The sequence below is a fragment of the Eumetopias jubatus genome, unplaced genomic scaffold (genome assembly GCF_037043125.1).
Source record: "Eumetopias jubatus isolate StellerSeaLion01/CBP00866 unplaced genomic scaffold, mEumJub1_p1.0 scaffold_5, whole genome shotgun sequence".
Taxonomy (NCBI): Eukaryota; Metazoa; Chordata; class Mammalia; order Carnivora; family Otariidae; genus Eumetopias; species Eumetopias jubatus.
In genome coordinates, this window is record NW_028274811.1 from 90,019,127 (window position 1) to 90,038,429 (window position 19,303).

The window sequence follows — 19,303 nt, forward strand, 5'->3', positions numbered from 1 at the left end:
CCTGTCTCACATTTAGGTCTTTCATCCACTTTGAATTTATTTTTGTGTATGGCGTAAGAAAGTAGTCCAGTTTCATTCTTCTGCATGTTGCTGTCCAACTTTCCCAACACCATTTGTTGAAGAGACTGTCTTTTTTTCCATTGGATATTCTTTCCTGCTATGTTGAAGATTAGTTGACCATATAGTTATGGGTCCATTTCTGGGTTCTCTATTCTGTTCCATTGATTAAGGTGTCTATTTTTGTGTCAGTACCATACTGTCTTGATGACTACAACTTTGTAATATAGCTTGAAGTTCAGAATTGTGATGCATCCAGCTTTGGTTTTCTTTTAACATTACTTTAGCTATTTGGGGTCTTTTGTGGTTCCATACAAATTTTAGACTTGTTTGTTCTAGCTGTGTGAAAAATGCTCACATTATTTTGATGGGGATTGCATTGAATTTGTATATTGCTTTGGGTAGTGTAGACATTTTAACAATATTTGTTCCTCTAATCCATGAGTATGGAATGTTTTTCTATTTCTTTGCATCTTCTTCAATTTCTTTCATAACTGTTCTATAGTTTTCAGAGTACAGATCTTTATTTCTTTTATTAGGTTTATTCCTAGGTATTCTATAGTTTTGGTGTAATTGTAAATGGGATGGATTCCTCAATTTCTCCCTTTCTGTTGCTTCATTATTGGTGTATACAAATGCAACAGATTTCTATACATTGATTTTATATTTTGCTGATTTCACGTATCAGTTCTAGCAATCTTTTGGTGGTGTTTTCCAGGTTTTCCACATAGAGTATCATGTTGTCTGTGAAGAGTGAAAGTTTGACTTCTTCCTTGCCACTTTGGATGCCTTTTATTTCTTTTTGTTGTCTGATTGCTGAGGCTAAGACTTTCAGTAGGATGTTGAACAACAGTGGTGAGAGTGGACATCTCTGTCATGTTCCTGACCTTAGGGGAAAAGCTCAGTTTTTCCCCACTGTGAGTCTTTCGTATATTGGCCTTATGACGTTGAGGTATGTTCCTTCTCTCCCTACTTTCTTGAGAGTTTTTATCAAGAAAGGATGCTATATTTTGTCAAATGCTTTTTCTGCATCTGAGAGGATCATATGGTTCTTATCCTTTCTTTTATTAATGTGGTGTAACACCTTGATTGATTTGCAGATATTGAACCACTCCTGTAGTCCAGGAATAAATCACACTTGATTGTGGTGAATAATCCTTTTAATGTACTGTTGGGATTTGATTAGCTAGTATCTTCTTGGGAATTTCTGCACTGAAGTTCATCAGGGATATTGGTCTGTAATTCTCATTTTTAGTGGGGTCTTTGGTTTTGGAATCAAGGTAATGCTGGTCTCATGGAATGAGTTTGGAAGTTTTCCTTCCACTTCTATTTTTTGGGAACAGTTTCAGAAGAATAGGTATTAATTCTTCTTTAAATGTTTGGTAGAATTCCCCTGGGAAGCTGTTTAGCCCTGGACTCTTGTTTGTTGGGTGATTTTTGGTTCCTGATTCAATTTCTTTGCTGGTTATGGGTCTGTTCAAATTTTCTATTTCTTCCTGTTTCAGTTTTGGTGGTTTATATGTTTCTAGGAATTTATCCATTTCTTCCAGATTGTCCGATTTATTGGCATATAATTGTTCATAATATTTTCTTATAATTGTATTTCTGTGGTGTTGGTTGTGATTTCTCCTCTTTCATTCATGATTTTATTTATTTGGGTCCTTTCTGTTTTCTTTTTGGTAAGTCTGGCTAGGGGTTTATCAATTTTAATTCTTTCAAAGAACCAACTCCTAGTTTCGTTGATCTGTTCTACTGTGGTTTTTATTTGTTTGTTTTTGGTTTCTATATCATTTATTTCTACTCTAATCTCTATTACATCCCTTCCTCTGCTGGTTTTAGGGTTTATTTGCTGTTTCTTTCCCAGCCCCTATAGGTGTAAGGTTAGGTTGTGTGCTTGAGACTTTTCTTGCTTCTTGAGGAAGGCCTGTATTGCTATACACTTCCCTCTTATAACTGCCTTTGCTGCATTCCCAAAAGTTTTGGACTGTCGTGTTTTCACATTCATTTGTTTCATGTATTTTTTTTTAATTTATTTTTAGAGATATTTATTTATTTATTTATTTGACAGACAGAGAGAGAGAGAGAACAAGCAGAGGGAGCAGCCCGAGGGAGAGGGAGAAGCAGGCTTCCCTCTGGGCAGGGAGCCCAATGTGGGACTTGATCCCAGGACCCCAGGATCATAACCTGAGTTGAAGGCAGACGCTTAACCGACTGAGCCACTCAGGTGCCCCTCAAGTATTTTTTAATTTCTTCTTTAATTTCTTGGCTAACCCATTCATTCTTTAGTAGAATGTTCTTTAACCTTCATGTATTTGTGGTCTTTCCAAATTTTTTTATGGTTGACTTCAAGTTTCATAGCATTGTGGTTCTGAAAATATGCATGCTTTGACCTCAATATTTTTGTACCAGTTGAAGCCTGATTTGTGACCCAGTATGTGATCTATTTGGAGAATGTTCCATGTGCACTCAAAAAGAATGTGTAGTCTGCTGTTTTAAAATGAAATGCTCTGAATATATCTGTTAAGTCCCTCTGGTCCAGTGTGTCATTCAAAGACACTGTTTCCTTGTTGATCTTCTGCTTTGATAATCTGTCCATTGTCGTGAGTGGGTTATTAAAGTCCCCTACTATTATTGTATTATTATCAATGAGTTTCTTTAAGTTTGTTATTAATTGATTTATATATTTGGCTGCTCCCAAGTTGGGGGCATAAATATTTCCAATTGTTGGATCTTTTTGTTGGATAGACCCCTTTATATAATATAGTACCCTTCTTATTTCTTATTACAGTCTTTGGTTTAAAATCTAGTTTGTCTAATCTAAGTATGGCTAATCCAGGTTTCTTTTGATGTCCATTAGCATGATAAATGGTTTTCCACTCCCTCACTTTAAATCTGGAGGTGTCTTTAGGTCTAAAATGAGTCTCAGGCACCTGGGTGGCTCAGTCTTGGGCATCTGCCTTCGACTTGGGTCATGATCCCAGGGTCCTGGGATCAAGCCCTGTGTCGGGCTCCCTGCTCTGCGGGAAGCCTGCTTGTGTTCCCTCTCTTGCTGTGTCTCTCTCTGTCAAATAAATAAATAAAATCTTTAAAAAAATAAATAAAATGAGTCTCTTGTAATCAGCATATTGATGGGTCTTTTTTTTTTTTTAATCCATTCTGATACCCTATGTCTTTTGATTGGCGCATTTAGTCCATTTACATTCAGAGTAATTATTGACAGATATGAATTTAGTGCCACTGTATTACCTGTAAAGTTGCTGTTCCTGTAGATTGTCTCTGTTCTTTTCCAGTCTTTGTTGCTTTTGGTCTCTCTCTCCTGCTCAAAGGGTCCCCTTTAGTATTTCTTGCAGAGCTGGTTCAGTGTTCACAAACTCCTTTAGTTTTTGTCTTGGAAACTCTTTATCTCTCCTATTCTGGATGACAGCCTTGCTGGATAAAGTATTCTTGGCTGCACATTTTTTCCAATTAACCACTCCTTTCTGGCCTGGCAAGTTTCTGTGCACAAATCTGCTGCTATAACCTTGTGTGTCTACACTTGTAGGTTAAGGACCTTATGTCCCCAGCTGCTTTCAGAATTCTCTCTTTATCTTTGTATTTTGCAAGTTTCACTATGATATGTCTTGGTGTTGACCTGTTTTTGTTGATTTTGAGGGGAGTTCTCTGTGCCTCTCTTGAATGCCTGTTTCCTTCCCCAGATTAGGGAAGTTCTCAGCTATAATTTGTTTAAATAAACCTTCTGCCCCTTCCCCTCCCCCCACTCTTCCTCTGGAACTTCTATCATATGGATATTGTTGCACTTTTTGCAATGAGTTTCCTAAGTCTATATTCTATATTAATATTCATGATCTAATAGTTTTCTTTCCTTCTTTTGAGCTTATTTTCCATAATTTTATCTTCTATATCACTTATTCATTCCTCTGATTCTTCCATCTTCTTTGTGATTAGATCAGTTAGTTTTGCATTTCAGTTATACTTTTTTTTTTTTTTTTTTAATTTTGGCCTGACTAGTTTTTAGGTCTTTTATCTCTGTAGCAAGGGTTTCTCTGGTGTCTATGCTTTTCTCAAGCCCAGCTAGTATTCTTATGACTTTTGACAAACAAGAATTTAGAAATTCTTGTTCAGATATATTGCTTATATCTGTTTTGAGCAAGTCCCTGGCTGTGATTTTTTTTTTTTTTTGATCCTTCTTTTGGGGGAGAATTCCTTCATACTGTCATTTTGGTTAAGTTTCTGTCTTTTGCATGTTATGAAAGCTTGCTATGTATTGATACTCCTCCTGTGAGTAATGCTATATTTAAAAGGGGTCATACACAGTCCAGGGCCTGGCTCTTCAGGAAGTGTTTCTGGTGTATGTTGTATGAACTCTGCTGTTGTGTTTGGCTTCTCTTTCCCACAGGTCAGTCATCTGCAGAGTTCTTCCTTGCTTGTAGTGGGGAGTGTTTGGGCCTTTAACTAGGTGTGCTTTGATTTGTTAAGATAAGCCTGATTAAGAAAAAAAAAAAGAAAAGAAAACGAACAAACCTGGTCCAAAAAATAAAAGAAAGAAAAGCAAAAGGAATAAAACAAGCAAACAAACAAAAAACCATGAGCCTGATCCCAAAGAAAAAGAAAGGAGGGAGGGAGGGAAGGAGGGAGGGAAGGGGGAAGGGGAGAGAGGGAGAGAGAGAGAGAGAAAGACGACTGATCCAAAAAATGAAAAATGGGAATAAACAAACAAACACAATATTCTAAGTCTGATTCCAAAGAAAAAAGAAAAAAAGGTGGGGGGGCACCTGGGTGGCTCAGTTGGTTAAGTGTCTGCCTTTGGCTCAGGTCGTGATCCTAGGGTCCTGCGATCAAGCCCTATGTAGGGCTCCCTGCTTGGTGGGGAGCCTGCTTCTCCCTCTCCCTCTGCAGCTCCCCCTGGTTGTGCTTGCTCTCTCTCTCTTTCTCTCAAATGAATAAATAAAATCTTAAAAAAAAAAAAAAAGGAAAAGCTTGGTCCTGTTTCCACCAGAACTAAAGTCTACTCTTTGGAGCACTCTGTGATCAGTAGACTTGGTACATGCGGGGCACATTCTAGTATTCTGGGGGAGAGGTCTGCTGTGCTGGCTCACAGTCAGACCTGCCCTAGTAAAGATGTCCCTGCAGGGCACAGAAGGGCAGGGTTTGGTGGGTTTGATGTAAGCAGCTCCAGCTTCCACTAGGGGCGCTGTGTTGCTCACTGAAGACCAACTGTGCTGGTGGAAGAGAGGATGGAAGATAGTCTCACCCCATCCTCTCAGCTGGGGAGGAGAACTCGAGGCTGCTGCTGCTCAGGAAGCCCTCACAGAAAAGTGAACAATCTCTCCTCCTGTGGCCCAAGCCTCTGATCCCTGCCCTCCACCTGTCTGTGATGGGGCACTGGCATGCCTGGTGCCACAATTCTCCTGTATTTTATCTCTGGCACATGGCTGGGATTCAAAATTCCAAATCTTAAAGGACCTGGCAAAGGTGCAAACCCACTCCCCTCCCTGGGAGGAGACCCTCCCAGCAATGCACCCAGCACCGTCCCAGAAAAGCAGTTGCAAAGCCATGCAGGTGCCTGGAGTCTATGGTGAAGCACAGCAAAAAGCTGTGACCAGGTTATCTGCCCTCAGCACGTGCCTCTGTCCCTTACTGTTGAATGGCTGCTCAATGGCACCCGCTGGATCCCTTGTACTAGGAGAGGCAATATACCCTCTTCCAAATGTACTCCAGGAAGGGGAACATTCTCTCCCAGTGTGACCCAGGAGATCCCCAAACAAAACTATCTGCTGTCTGCTCTTGGGCCTCTGTTCTTCCTCTCCCCAGGAGCACCACTGCCTGCCCAACTTGACTCCAGTGAATGGCACAGATTTCTTAAACCTCTGAATTTGAGCTCTACTGTTTGCAAAAAACTTGTCATAGTCAGTTTCTCTCGATTCCCCAGTTAATGGTCCTAGAGGAGTGTTTTTCTTCTGCGAACCTGACGGGCTGCTCTCTCTCTCCCCCTCTCTCCCTGTCCTCTGTGAAAAGGGCTCCCATATCCTCTGTGGCACCTCGGCTTTTCTCTCCCCCAATTCACATCTCTGAACCTCGCAGCCACCACATTCTCTTTCTCTAATTGTGCAGATTGTTCTCTTAATCCTCAGATCGACTTCCTAGTTGTTCAAGATATTTTGAAGCTAATCTGTGTTCAAGGGATGAGGCAAGCCCAGGGTCCCCTCCACTACTCTGCCATCTTAACTCCTCCCACTCTTAATTGATTTTTAGATATTGAACCAGTCTTGTGTACTTAGGATATATTCCTCTTGATCATGATGTAAATTCTTTTTAGGCATTATTGGCTTCAGTTTGTTAATACTTTGTTGAGTTTTATTTTTAATTTTTTAAGATTTTTATTTATTTATGTCAGAGAGAGAGAGAGCACAAGCAGGGGGAGCGGCAGGCAGAGGAAGAAGCAGGCTCCCCGCTCGGCAAGGAGCCCAATACGGGACTCAATCCCAGGATCCTGGGATCATGACCTGACCCAAAGGCAGACGCCCAACTGACTGAGCCACCCAGTCATCCTCTTTGTTGAGGTTTTTTGCATATGTTCAGTGAGAGATATAGTTTTCTTGTAATGTCTATCTGGTTTTAGGGTAATGCTGGCCTCACAGAATGAGTTAGGAAGTATATTTTCTGCTTCTAACTTCTATGGAGAATTGGTATAATTTCTTCCTTAAATGTTTAGTACAATATACCAATGAACCCATCTGGGCCTGGTGCTTTCTGACTTGGAAGGTTATTAATCACTGATTCAATTTAATAGATACAGGTCTACTCAGATTGTCTGCTCATGTAACTTTTGTAACAAAAATTTTAAAGTTTATTTTGTTTAAAGATTTTATTTATTTATTTGACAGAGAGAGAGACAGTGAGAGAGGGAACACAAGCAGGAGGAGTGGGAGAGGAAGAAGCAGGCTTCCCGTTGAGCAGGAACCCAATGTGGGGTTTGATCCCAGGACCCTGGGATCATGACCTGAGCTGAAGGCAGATGCTTAACGATTGAGCCACCCAGGCGCCCCTAAAAATTTTAAAGTTTAAAAAAAGTGTTTGTTCTCCCCAAATTAATCTATAAATTCAATAAATACCAAGCAAAATTCCAATGGTATTTTTAAAAGGAATGGATGAGATGACTCAAAAGTTCATCTGAGAGAGAAAAGGGTCAAGAATAACACAAAAAACTATAAGGGAAAACAAAAGATAAGTGAGGAGGTGGAAAGGGTTCCTGGATCCAATTCTACTGCATTCTGTAAAGTCTTCCCCACACCAACAAGCAATTATCAGACAATTCAACTCAACTCTGACGCTATTTACCTGGAGACAGAATCAGATTCCACAGGTATAGGGCTCAGTTCCACAAATTTCCAAACCCTCTCCAGGTGTGCCATTCTTCCAGCACTTCTATGAGTTCACCAACCAAGAAGCTTTCAAAACCTTATCCTTTGGGTCTTTATGAAGGCTTCATTGTATAGTCACAAGTGATTAAATCATTGGTCATTGGTGATTGATGTCAATCTCTAGGCCCTCTCTATTCTCTGGAGGTCTGGGGGTGGGACTGAAAGTTCCAATCCTCTAATCACATGGTTGGCTTCACTGGTAACCAGCCCCATCCTTAGGTGTTTTCCAAATGTCATCTCATTAACAACAAAGAACACCTTTAAGCTCTCATCACTTAAGGAGTTCCAAGGGTTTTGAGAGCCTTGAGCCAAGAACCATGGATGAAGACCAAATATATATGAGAAATACATATTTTGTCACCTGAATAATCAAACATATATATATCTTACAAATCACAATATCACAGGAGGCTTTGCCCTACCAAATATCAAGATAAAATACAGAGCTAGAGTAAATAAAATATACAGAGAATAGGTCCAAATTATCTGAAAACTTAATTTATGACACAAGTAGTTTTTCATATAATTGGGTAGATAATTCGACAGTATTAAATGAACTAACTAACCATTCAAGGAGACTTTTTCCTTTCTGCAAAATTCTAGACAATTGAAATGTTAAACTATTAGATCTGGCACAAATCTAAAAAATTTGGTAATATCCAGGTTGGCCACAGTATAAGAAAACAGGTATTCTCATATACAGTTTGCTTAGAATATATGTTATAACCTTTTGGAAGTATAATCTGGTGGCTGTATATCAATCAGTGATTTTAGCTGCAAGCATAAAACAAAACAAACCCCCCCAAAACCCCTTCTAATTTAACCACAAAAGGAACTTATTAAAGGATAATGGATAGTTCCTAGAATCCAGACAAAAGCCTAAAAACCAAGCTTGGAATCTACACAGCCAAAATCTGGTGCTCCAAACCATGTTGCACAACTGAATAACCCAGTATCATGGTCATTGGGCATAAACACCCCAGCTTGTATGGCCAGCAGCACCAGTGTTATGCCCTGCCACCAGAACCTTTTAATGGCCACATGTCATTCATTGCTGATGCCATCTCACCAAAATGGAGCGCACCGACTCTGCTTCTTCCCGTGACCAGTTTCCAATTTAAAATTTGGAGTAAGTATATCTGACTGGTGTCTGAGACTGAAGACTGAGAATGTATCTGGCATTTCAGCTTCTTTAGGAAGAAACAGATTGTATCTCCAAAGGTGGGAGTTCTGCAAACATAGTTGTGGGGTTCCAATACGAATTCTTTATGGGATTCTCGTGTCCCATAAAGAATGACACTATGTCCACAAAAATGATATATATTAAAATTATAAATACGTATTACTCTTTTTTTTTTTAGTGTTCCATGATTCATTGTTTGTGCATAACACCCAGTGCTCCATGCAGAATGTGCCCTCTTTAATACCCATCACCAGGCTAACCCATCCCCCCACCCCCCTCCCCTCTAGAACCCTCAGTTTGTTTTTCAGAGTCCATTGTCTCTCAATACATATTACTCTTTAACTCCAAAATTCCACTATAAGGAACTTGTCCTACAAACATGTAGAGAGCGCATCACGTCATAGTCTGTAATAGCAAAAAAATTAAAATCAGTAAGGGGCTGGTCCAATAAATTATGTAATTTTTTAGACTATTAGAATAACATGCAGCTGATAATATATTTATTGAATGAATACTATGTGTCAGGAATCATGCTATGCACTAGGAATAACATTGTAGGCAAAATGGGCAATAGTCTGAGTGAGGTACTAATATATTTTTTTAAGTTTTATTTATTTATTAAAGATTTTATTTATTTATTTGTCAGAGAAAGAGAGACAGCACAAGCAGGGGGAGCTACAGGCAGAGGGAGAAGCAGGCTCCTGCTGAGCAAGGAGCCCAATGCAGGACTTGATCCCATGACTCTGGGATCATGACCTGAGCCAAAGGCAGACGCTTAATGACTGAGCCACCCAGGCGTCCCTTTATTTTATTTTTTAAAAAATTTTATTTATTTATTTACTTATTTGAGAGAGAGAGAGTGAGCACAAGCAGGGCGGGGGGCAGAGAGAGAGGGATAAGTAGACTCCCTGCTCAGCAGGGAGCCTGATATGCGGCTGGATCCCAAGACTCTGGGATCATGATCTGCACCTAAGGCAGCCACTTTACCAACTGAGCCACCTAGGTGCACCCCCACTTAAAGATTTTTTTTTTTATTATGTTATGTTAATCACCATACATCATTAGTTTTTGATGTAGTTCCATGTTCCATGTTCATGTTCCATGATTCATTGTTTGCGTATAACACCCAGTGCTCCATGCAGAACATCCCTCTTTAATACCCATCACCAGGCTAACCCATCCCCCAGCCCCTCCCCTCTAGAACCCTCAGTTTGTTTTTCAGAGTCCTTAGTCTCTCATGGATCGTCTCCCCCTCCGATTTCCCCCCCTTCATTCTTCCCCTCCTGCTATCATCTTCTTTTTTTTTAAAAAATTTTATTTATTTGAGAGAGAAAGAGTACGAACAGGGGGAAGAGCAGAGGGATAGGGACTAGCAGACTCCCTGCCCAGCAGGGAGCCCAATGCGGGGCTCTATCCCGGGACGCTGAGATCATGACTTGAGCCGGTCAGATGCTTAACTGACTGAGCCACCCAGGTGCCCCAAGGTACTAAAAAATATATATATTTATGTATTTAATGCCTAAAATATATTTACTGGTTAAAAAAATTAGTTTAACTCCATTAGACATTTATGTATTTTTGTGTATACACAGAGGAAACTTCTGGAAAAATACACAAAAACTGTTAGTTATCTCTAGAGTAGCAATGGACAGGGGTGGGTTATTTTTCTGATGCCCTGAATTTTTTTTTACCTCTATTTAAAACTTTAAAATACTTTTTATAATTTAAAATGAGGAAATTTTATTTTTGAAATGATATGATTGAGTACCTTAAAACAAACAAAAAACAAAGAGAACCCATTGGAGAGTATAGGGTTTCTCTCTGGAGTAAGGAAAATGTTCTAAAATTAGATAGTGGTAAGGCTTAAACAACTCAGGGAATTTCATGGGTGAATTTTATGTAAGGTATGGAATTATATCTTAATAAAGCTGTTAATGGAGGCTTACATGGGAGCTGACCTTGATTTAAGATTCGAATTAGTTTGGCATTTGATGTTTTAAATTCAAAATGTAGGTGAATTTTCCCTTTTACTCTAGACATAGACATATTTTTCATTCCAAAAATCTTTACTAGTCTGGAAAAAAAAATTTAGCCTGGGATAGGTGCCATATTTATCCCTTGGCTCTCCCATTACAGAAGGTTATTTTGACATAACCGTAACAAAACTTACCAGGAGAAAAAGATTCCTTAGAAAACCAGTAATAAGAATTCTGTTTCTCCTTGAATAAATAGCTACTGAGCACCTAATTCTGTTCAAGGCATTAAGCTACTTGCTGGGGATATGGCTGTGTCCAAAAGTGAACTTATATTTGGGGGAAGGGACTGAGAAAGGGAAGATGATTTTTAAAAAAATATTTTAAAGTACATGATAGAGTTTTAAAAAATAATTTTTGGATTAAAAAACCCCAATGGGTCTATTCTTACAAAATGACACATTTAAAGAATAGAATTATGTTTTGTAACTTGCTTTTTTCAACTTATCCATTTATTTCCAGCATCTCCAGAGGATGTGCCCTTGGAAACCTGGTAAGAGGTTAGCAAGTTCACCCCAGGATTTTCAAGACTGAGACTAGTGGTGGTAAACTTGCTCTACCAGTTAGCACCTGGTTGACCCTACCTCAGATTCTTCATCTATCAAACAGGGATAATAACAGTATCAACCTTATGGGGCTGCAGTGAAGATTACATGAGTTAATCCATGCAAAGTACTTAATTAACATGCTGCCTGGCATAAATGCCAGCTATTCTTACTCTGTGAGGCTCACCATGATTAATATGCTCAACCCTATGTGGCAACCAGTTATTCAGAATCAAAACACTAGCTCCAGGATAAGAAAGGCACAGGATTCAAAGAAAGTTTTACTGATTGCCAAAAAGTAAACCCCATAAAATGAAAGTTAAACCATGCTTCTAATTAGGAAGACGGTATTATAAAGATATTAATTCTTTTTAAATTAACTTATAAATCTAATGTAGTGGTTCTGAACCAGTGGCAATTTTACCCTCCAGGAGACATTTGGCATTGTCTGGAGACATTTTTGGTTGTCACAAGTCACGGGAGAGGAGAAGTGCTGCTACTGGCTGGCATCTAGTGGGCAGAGACCAAAGATGCTACTAAACACTCCACAGTGCACAGGACAACCTCCCACAGAAAATAATTATCCGACCCAAAGAAACCCTGATCTAATGTAATCCTTGACAAAATGATTCTGAAATTCTTTTGGAGGACTAAATGGACACAATCACCAAGAAAATAAGGAGAGGTAATTGCTCTATTAGATACCAACAATTATTATCAAACTGCAAAAAATAAAACAGTAAAATTCTGTCACTGAGAATAGACAAATCAATGCAACACAAAAGAAAACCCAAAAACAGACATAAGTGTGTAAAATAATTTGGTGTTAAAAATGTGTTTCAAGGGGTGCCTCGGTGGTGCAGTTGGTTGAGCGGCTGACTCTTGGTTTCAGCTCAGATTATGATCTCAGGGTCCTGGGATGAGCCCCGAGTTAGGCTCCACGCCCAGCACTGAGTCTGCTTCAGGATTCTCTCTCTCCCTCTAACCGGCCCCTGCACACCCGATCCCCTGCTTGGTTGCATGCTCTCTCTCTCTCTAAAATAAATAAATCTTTTTTTAAAAATGTGTTTCAAATAGTGGAGAAAAGATAATTATTTGAGAAATTATTCCCAGACAATTGATTAACATCATATATTACAAACTCTAACATCTAGAATCAGGGTGCATCTAATAGTTGGTCTCACATTTCATGTGTTAGTTTCTTTTTTCCTGAAAAGCTGTTTATCTTAAGTTGACAGCAAATATAGGGCGCCTGGGTGGCTCAGTCAGTTAAGCATCTGCCTTTGGCTCATGATCCCAGGGTCCTGGGATCGAGCCCCACATGGGGCTCCCAGCTCCGTGGGAAGCCTGCTTCTCCCTCTCCCACTCCCCCTGCTTGTGTTCCCTCTCTCGCTGTGTCTCTCTCTGTCAAATAAATAAAATCTTATTAAAAAAAAAGTTGACAGCAAATCTTAGATTTGATGCTTAGAAATATGCCAATATGGTATATGGAAAATGGTGAGTTTACTTCACACCATATAAAACATTTTAGATGAATTAAAGACCTAAATGTTAAGAATGAGATGGTAAAGGAACAATAAGGAAATAAAAGGAGAGTAATCTCAGGACAGCAAATATCTCTCTAAACATAAAACAAAGAAAAAACCCATAAAGATAAAAGATGTACAAATACATATATAAAAGTATAAAACTTCATTAAGTAAAATACCACAAACTATAGATTTCTAAATTTAGTGTAATCCCAATTTTAGAAGTAGAAATTGCTTGGAAGTTGACAAAATGATTTTAAAATTATCTGACAGAATAAATATACAAAAACTAGTCAAAATATTCTAATAAGAGGGGCGCCTGGGTGGCTTAGTTGGTTAAGTGGCTGTCTTTGGCTCAGGTCATGATCCCGGGGTCCTGGGATTGAGTCCCACTGAGGAAGGAGCCTGCTTTTCCCCTGCCTGCCATTCCCCCTGCTTGTGCTTGCTCTCTGTCTCTCTCTCGCTTCTCGGTGTCAAATAAATAAATAAATAAAATCTTAAAAAAAAAAAATCTAAAAAGAGCAATGAGGAGTTTCTTTTTATTATCATTATTATTTATTTTTATTTTTAAAGTAGGCTCCATGCCCAATATGGGGCTTGAACTCATGACCCTGAGATCAAGGGTCATGTGCTCTATCAATTGAGCTAGCCAGGCTCTTCTAAGCTCCTCTTCTGCTTATTATTAAAGTAGCATGTACCAAGGCCATAAGTGAAGGTCCACAATAGACATAAAAATATATAAAATTTACCATTTGATAAAGGTAATATTTCAAACCACTGGGTAGAAAGAGTAAAAAATTCAATAAACAATGTTGGGACAAATAGCTAACCATCTGGAAAGAAAAATATTAGATTACTGTTTTATCCCTTTTTTGGAACTAATTCCAGGTGGATTAATAAATTAAATGTAAAAATATTTTTATAATCTTAAGAGGAAAGCCTTTCTAAGGAAAAAAGTGATAGGACTGACTACATAAGAATTTAAAACTTCCGTAAAGGGATGCCTGGGTGGCTCGGTCTGTTAAGTGTCTGCCTTCAGCTCAGGTCATGATCCCAGGGTCCTGGGATGGAGTCCGTATTGGGCTCCTTGTTCAGCAGGGAGCCTGCTTCTCCCTCTGCCTGCCACTCTCCCTGCTTGTGCTCACTCTCTCTCTCTGACAAATAAATAAATAAAATCTTAAAAAGAAAATAAAACTTCTGTAAGGAACCAAAATAAGTCAAAAGTGGGGGAAAAAAAGTAATGTGTATGGCACAGGGGGCTCTATTAGTTTCCTAGCACAAATTACTGCAAACTAGCTTAAAACAACAGAAATTTTTCCTCTCACAGTTCTGGAGGCTTAAAAGTCAAAATCAAGCTGTCTGTAGTGCCATGCTCCTTCGAAGTCTCTAGGGGAGAATCTGTTCCAAGCCTTTCTCTTAACTTCTGGTGTCACCAGCAATCCTTGGCATCCCTTGATTTGCAGCTGCAACTCCCATCTTTGTTTCCACTGTCACATGGTGTTCTTCCTCTGTCTTCATGTCTTCTTATAGGGGCAGCAGTCATATTGGATTAAGGGCCCACCCTACTCTGTATGACCTCATCTTGAATTATAACATCTGCAACGACCTCATTTCCAAATAAGGTTACATTTCTGTAGTGCTGGTTAGAACTTCAACATATCTTTTTGGAGGACCCAGTTCGACCCATAAAGTCTTTACTATGTAAGGAAAATTTACAAATAACACCTCAATAGAAGAATAGGTAATTTTTACAGGCATGCACACAGTATCTCTCTCTCTCTCTCTGTATATATATATATAAATATATATATCTCCAACATATCTATTGGTGATAGAGATGTCCAGCTCACACTCTGATCTCCGACCTCACTAGTTGCTCCTCCTTCCCTTGCCTGAGGTAGACACTGTAGTGTGCCCTATCCCTGGGTTCAGGATGGTCTTCCTCTTGTAGATTCTTAGCCTAGATGATCTCATCCCGATCAATGATTTTAATACAATCTATGTGCCAATGACACCAAATCTGTGTCCCTAGTCAGAACTTCTCCCCTGGCCTCCAACTCAATATAAACAATATACCTTGCATCTCCAGTTGGCTATTCCATGAGCATCTTAACTTAAAACACCTTCAGAACAGAACTCTTGAATCTTTCTTCCAATCCCATTCCTCCTCAAGTCTTCTTCATTTCAATGAATGACAACAACATGCATCCAGTGGCTCAGGCCAAAACGAGGGCATCATTCTTGATTCCTCCCTTTCCCTCACTATCCCCATCCAAGTTCTCAGGACTTGATTTTACTTCCTAAATATCTACCAAATCCTTCCAGTATCCCAGCCCACTCTATTCCAAGCTACAATTATTTTTGGTCTGGACTACTGCAGCAACCTCAAAAAATGATCTCCCTGATTCTACTTTGGTCCTCTTACAGGAAGGTGGCTATACTTCTGGTTTGTTTGGGACAGTTCCAGTTTTTACCTGTTGCTTGACATCCCCTCCAGTCAGCGCCTCATTTCATTTGCAAAAGGATTCCCATTTGGATACTGAATTATATGGTCATCTTCCTTACAGTCCTATCTTCTCACAGTAGCTAAAGTCACCTTTTAAAATATAAATCAGATTATGTCATTCCACTGCCTGAAACCCTTCAAAGATTTATTACATAAGGATGAAATCTGAACTCCTTATTGTGGTCTACAAGACCCTATATGATGTAGCCCACCTATTTCTAATCTTTTAGGACTCTGTTGTCCACTCATTACATTCCAGCCCCACTGGCCTTTTGATTCCTCCAATTAGTCATGCCATTTCTACTACCAAGTCTTTGCTTTTGCTGCACCCTTTGCTACCTAATTCCCTTAGATCTTCTCATAACAAATCTGTTCTGTCATTTTGTTCTCAAATATTAACTCTTCAGAAAGAGGCCTTCTTTGAAAACACATCTAATGTTCCCAACTCCACTCAAGTTACTATTACATTGTTCACTTATTTAATAGTTGTTTATTAGTTTTATTCCCCCCTAGAATGTAGGTCCGTTGTTACCTTGTTTACCTCTGGTCCCCAGGGTCAGAGCATGTGCTCAATAAGTATTTACTGAAAGAATGACTCACAACCAAAGAAAAAAATTAAAACCGGGACAGCTCACAGAATTTGACTAACATATCAGCAAAGATTAAAAGAACAAAAATGCCTATTTTTCTTTCTAACACTCTGTATATTGTCTGACATTACATTTATGTGATTGTTTACTGTTTGTCTCCCCGACCAAAACAGAACCTCCATAAGGGCAGGGACTTGGTTTTATTCACAGCTGTATTCTTAGCACCTACAAGTGCCTGGCATATAGTAATGTTCAGTAAATATTTACCAAAAAAAATTGACAATATCTGGGAGTGACTAGGTAGTGGAGAAAAGAGTATGGTAAGAATATAATTGGCGCACAATTTCTGTAGGAAGTTTGGCAATATATATCAAAAGCAATCAAAGGGGGCATACCTCTTGACTTCACACTCTCACTTCTAAGAGGAACTTATCTTAAACAAGAAAATGAACAAGGGTACAAAGATTACTTATGAGGGACTTTATACTGTGTTGTTTATGACAAAGAAAATTTAGAAATGTCAGCATGATATCCTTTAATAGGAAGTTATAAATATAATTATAAATCTGTTCAATGAAATATATTAAAAATATTTTGGAGGAGGGGCACCTGGGTGGCTCAGGTTATGATCTCAGGGTCCTGGGATCAAGCCCCCGTTCCAGGGAGCCTACTTGTCCCTCTGCCCCTCCTCCCTGCTCATGCTCTTTCTCTCTCTCTCAAATAAATAAGTAAAATCTTTAAAAAAAAAAAAGTTCCTCCTTATTAAAAAAAATATTGGGGGGCGACTGGGTGACTCAGTCGTTAAGCATCTGCCTTTGGCTCAGGTCATGATCCCAGGGTCCTGGGATCAAGTTCCACATTGGGCTCTCTGCTCGGCGGGAAGCCTGCTTCTCCCTCTCCCACTCCCCCTGTTTGTGTTCCTGCTCTCGCTATCTCTCTCCCTCTGTCAAATAAATAAATAAAATCTTTAAAAAAAATATTGGGGAGGCATGTATTTATTGGTGCAGCAAGAGATAAAAAGTGTATTAAAGGCAAGCTAAAAAATCCCACATGCAGGGGCACCTGGGTGGCTCAGTTGGTTAAGCAACCGTCTCTTGATTTCGGCTCAGGTCATGGTCTCAGGGTCCCAAGATCGAGCCCTGTGTTGGGCTCCTAGTTCAACATGGAGTCTGCTTGGGATTCTCTCCCTCTCCCTTCTGCTCCTTCCCCAGCTCTCTCTCTCTCTCTAAAAATAAATAAATAAAATCTTAGACATACTTCAAAATGTCAACACTGGTTGGTGTTTTTTGGATGGTGAGATTAATGGGAATTTTAATTTTCTTCTACACATATTTCTAAACTTTTTTGTAATTAGGTCAACAAAAACTATCTGAACATGTTCGGCTTCTATAAATGGGAAACAAAAAGCAATTAAGTATTATGAAAAACACAGACACACCTCATAAACTTAATGAAGACTAGAGCCTAGGTTTAAAATCAGGAGTTCAGAAATGTTAACTACAGTATTGTAGATGGTTTTCTGATTTCTTGAATTAAGCAAGTTGTTTTCTCAGTCAATATTTGTAAAAAAGAAAAAAAAATAAATAGAACTTGTTTCTTTTATTTCATTGCCTGCCAAGCTTGAGAAGGTCAGGCTTTATTGAAAAATAACACAAAGTGTAGCAAAAGCTATCATTGATACTAGGCATTCTCCTTGCGTTGCCTCATTAAAAACCTTCTAATGGTCCTGCCAGGTATCAACATTCTCAAGTGCAAAAGCTGAGAGAGGTGACAGAACTTGTCAAAGCTCTTGCAGCTGCTATGCGGGAGATCCTGATTTGAAGAGGCCTCCCTGACCGCAGGGTCTTCAGGGAAAGCTAGACAAAGGAGCTTTAGGCTTTAACCTTGCAAGTCTCTTAATGCCTCTGATCTTTTACATGGTTATCCTACTGCCCTATTTAATTTGCAAGAATGATAAAAGGAGAACGAGCCTGGAGTTTTTAAGAAAATTGGAGTAAATATATGGAAAAGCAAGATTTACACTGGGTACTATCAAAAGGCTCAAGATGAAAATGCTTGGTTGGGTAGTCATAGGGGAGGGGAGCAGTTTGAGCACACACCTGTATGTGTGTGAAGGGCCACAAGAGACACCACAGACTGGGATAAGGATGACATTTATGCACTTGAAGAAGTGAGCCGGGCCAGGATGAGGGAAGTTGGACAGTACCTGGGAGGAAAAGGAGCTGGTAGATGGACAAAGTTTAAGGAGGATTGAAGAGAAGAAGTAATAGGAAAGAGGACGAACTAGGAGGAAAGGCAGTTGTTAGTTATTCTGCAGTATGTTTTCCTTCCACCTTTTTTCTCCCTTTAGTCTTTTCCTTGCTGATCTCAGTCACAATTCGGCCCTCAGCGCTCTGTTCTACTTGGATAATTACCAAATCTCTCCAGTCCTGACTTTTCTCCAGAGTCCCAGAGTCCTCTCCTCTGAGGTCCAAACTGAATGCAGCATCCCTTCTGCCTCAAGCTTGCTCCTACTCTTGTACTTGCTCTCACTTAATCAAACATCCATTTGAACTGTTCTCTCTCCTCTCTTCCTTCTTTCTTTCATCCAACAAACACTTACTGTGGGTCTATTATGTCTTACACACTGCTATTCACTTACCAAGTTGGCTCACTTCTACTTTGAAAATCTCTTCTGTCCATCTCATCTAAATTCTTAACTGAGATTTACTGAGAATCCTTCATGCTTGAACCATGGCTACACAGGACTATAAGTTAATTGGTTTTGCATGCCATTCATTTTGTAATGACCACCTAGCATTTAGCATTATACCTGGGACACAGAAGGGGCTCACAGTGGAGACTCAGGGACTGCAAACTAGCTGGGATTGGAGGAGCAGAAGCTAGATTTGTCTTGAAGGAGTATTTGCATATGAAGAAAGGTGTCTTCCTTAAATTCTTGGTTACAGATCTATACAAATAACACCAGCATGAGAATGCTTTTATTTCTGGGGTGTGGCCATAGGAGGCTGGGAAGACCGCTGAAGTCTGATGTTGAGAGTCTTCTGATAAGAGAGAAAGCCTGTCCACCTCCCACCCCTTGAATATTCAATAGTCACTTGTTGAATATATCACCTTCCATGAGAGGGACCACGGATGTTGTGTTCTCCTTAGTATCCCCAGGGCCTAGCACATTTAGCCCACATTAGGGGTTCAGTAAATATCTGTGGAGGATTCTAGAAAGGCAGGGACAATAGATATTTCATTCACCATCTCAGGAAGAAGGACAAAGACTAAGGGGCTCGAGGGAAAAAGAAACAGAGCAAGATATTTCCCTTCCTATTCCTTTAGAGCTTGGTAAATGTTTGCTAAGTGAAATAAATCGCCCTCCTGCACAACTCCAAAATCGGGCCCCTCGCTCGGCTGCCAGGCCCTGGAGCGCGGCCACCATCTGGCTCAG

The 19,303-nt window shown here is 39.6% G+C and overlaps 1 protein-coding gene across 1 annotated transcript in view; it reads right to left on the minus strand.

The window, feature by feature from the left end:
- The window catches only part of SIMC1 (SUMO interacting motifs containing 1), a 132,190-nt gene that overhangs the window by 65,394 nt on the left and 47,493 nt on the right, over window positions 1-19,303 (minus strand). The window lies entirely within an intron of this gene.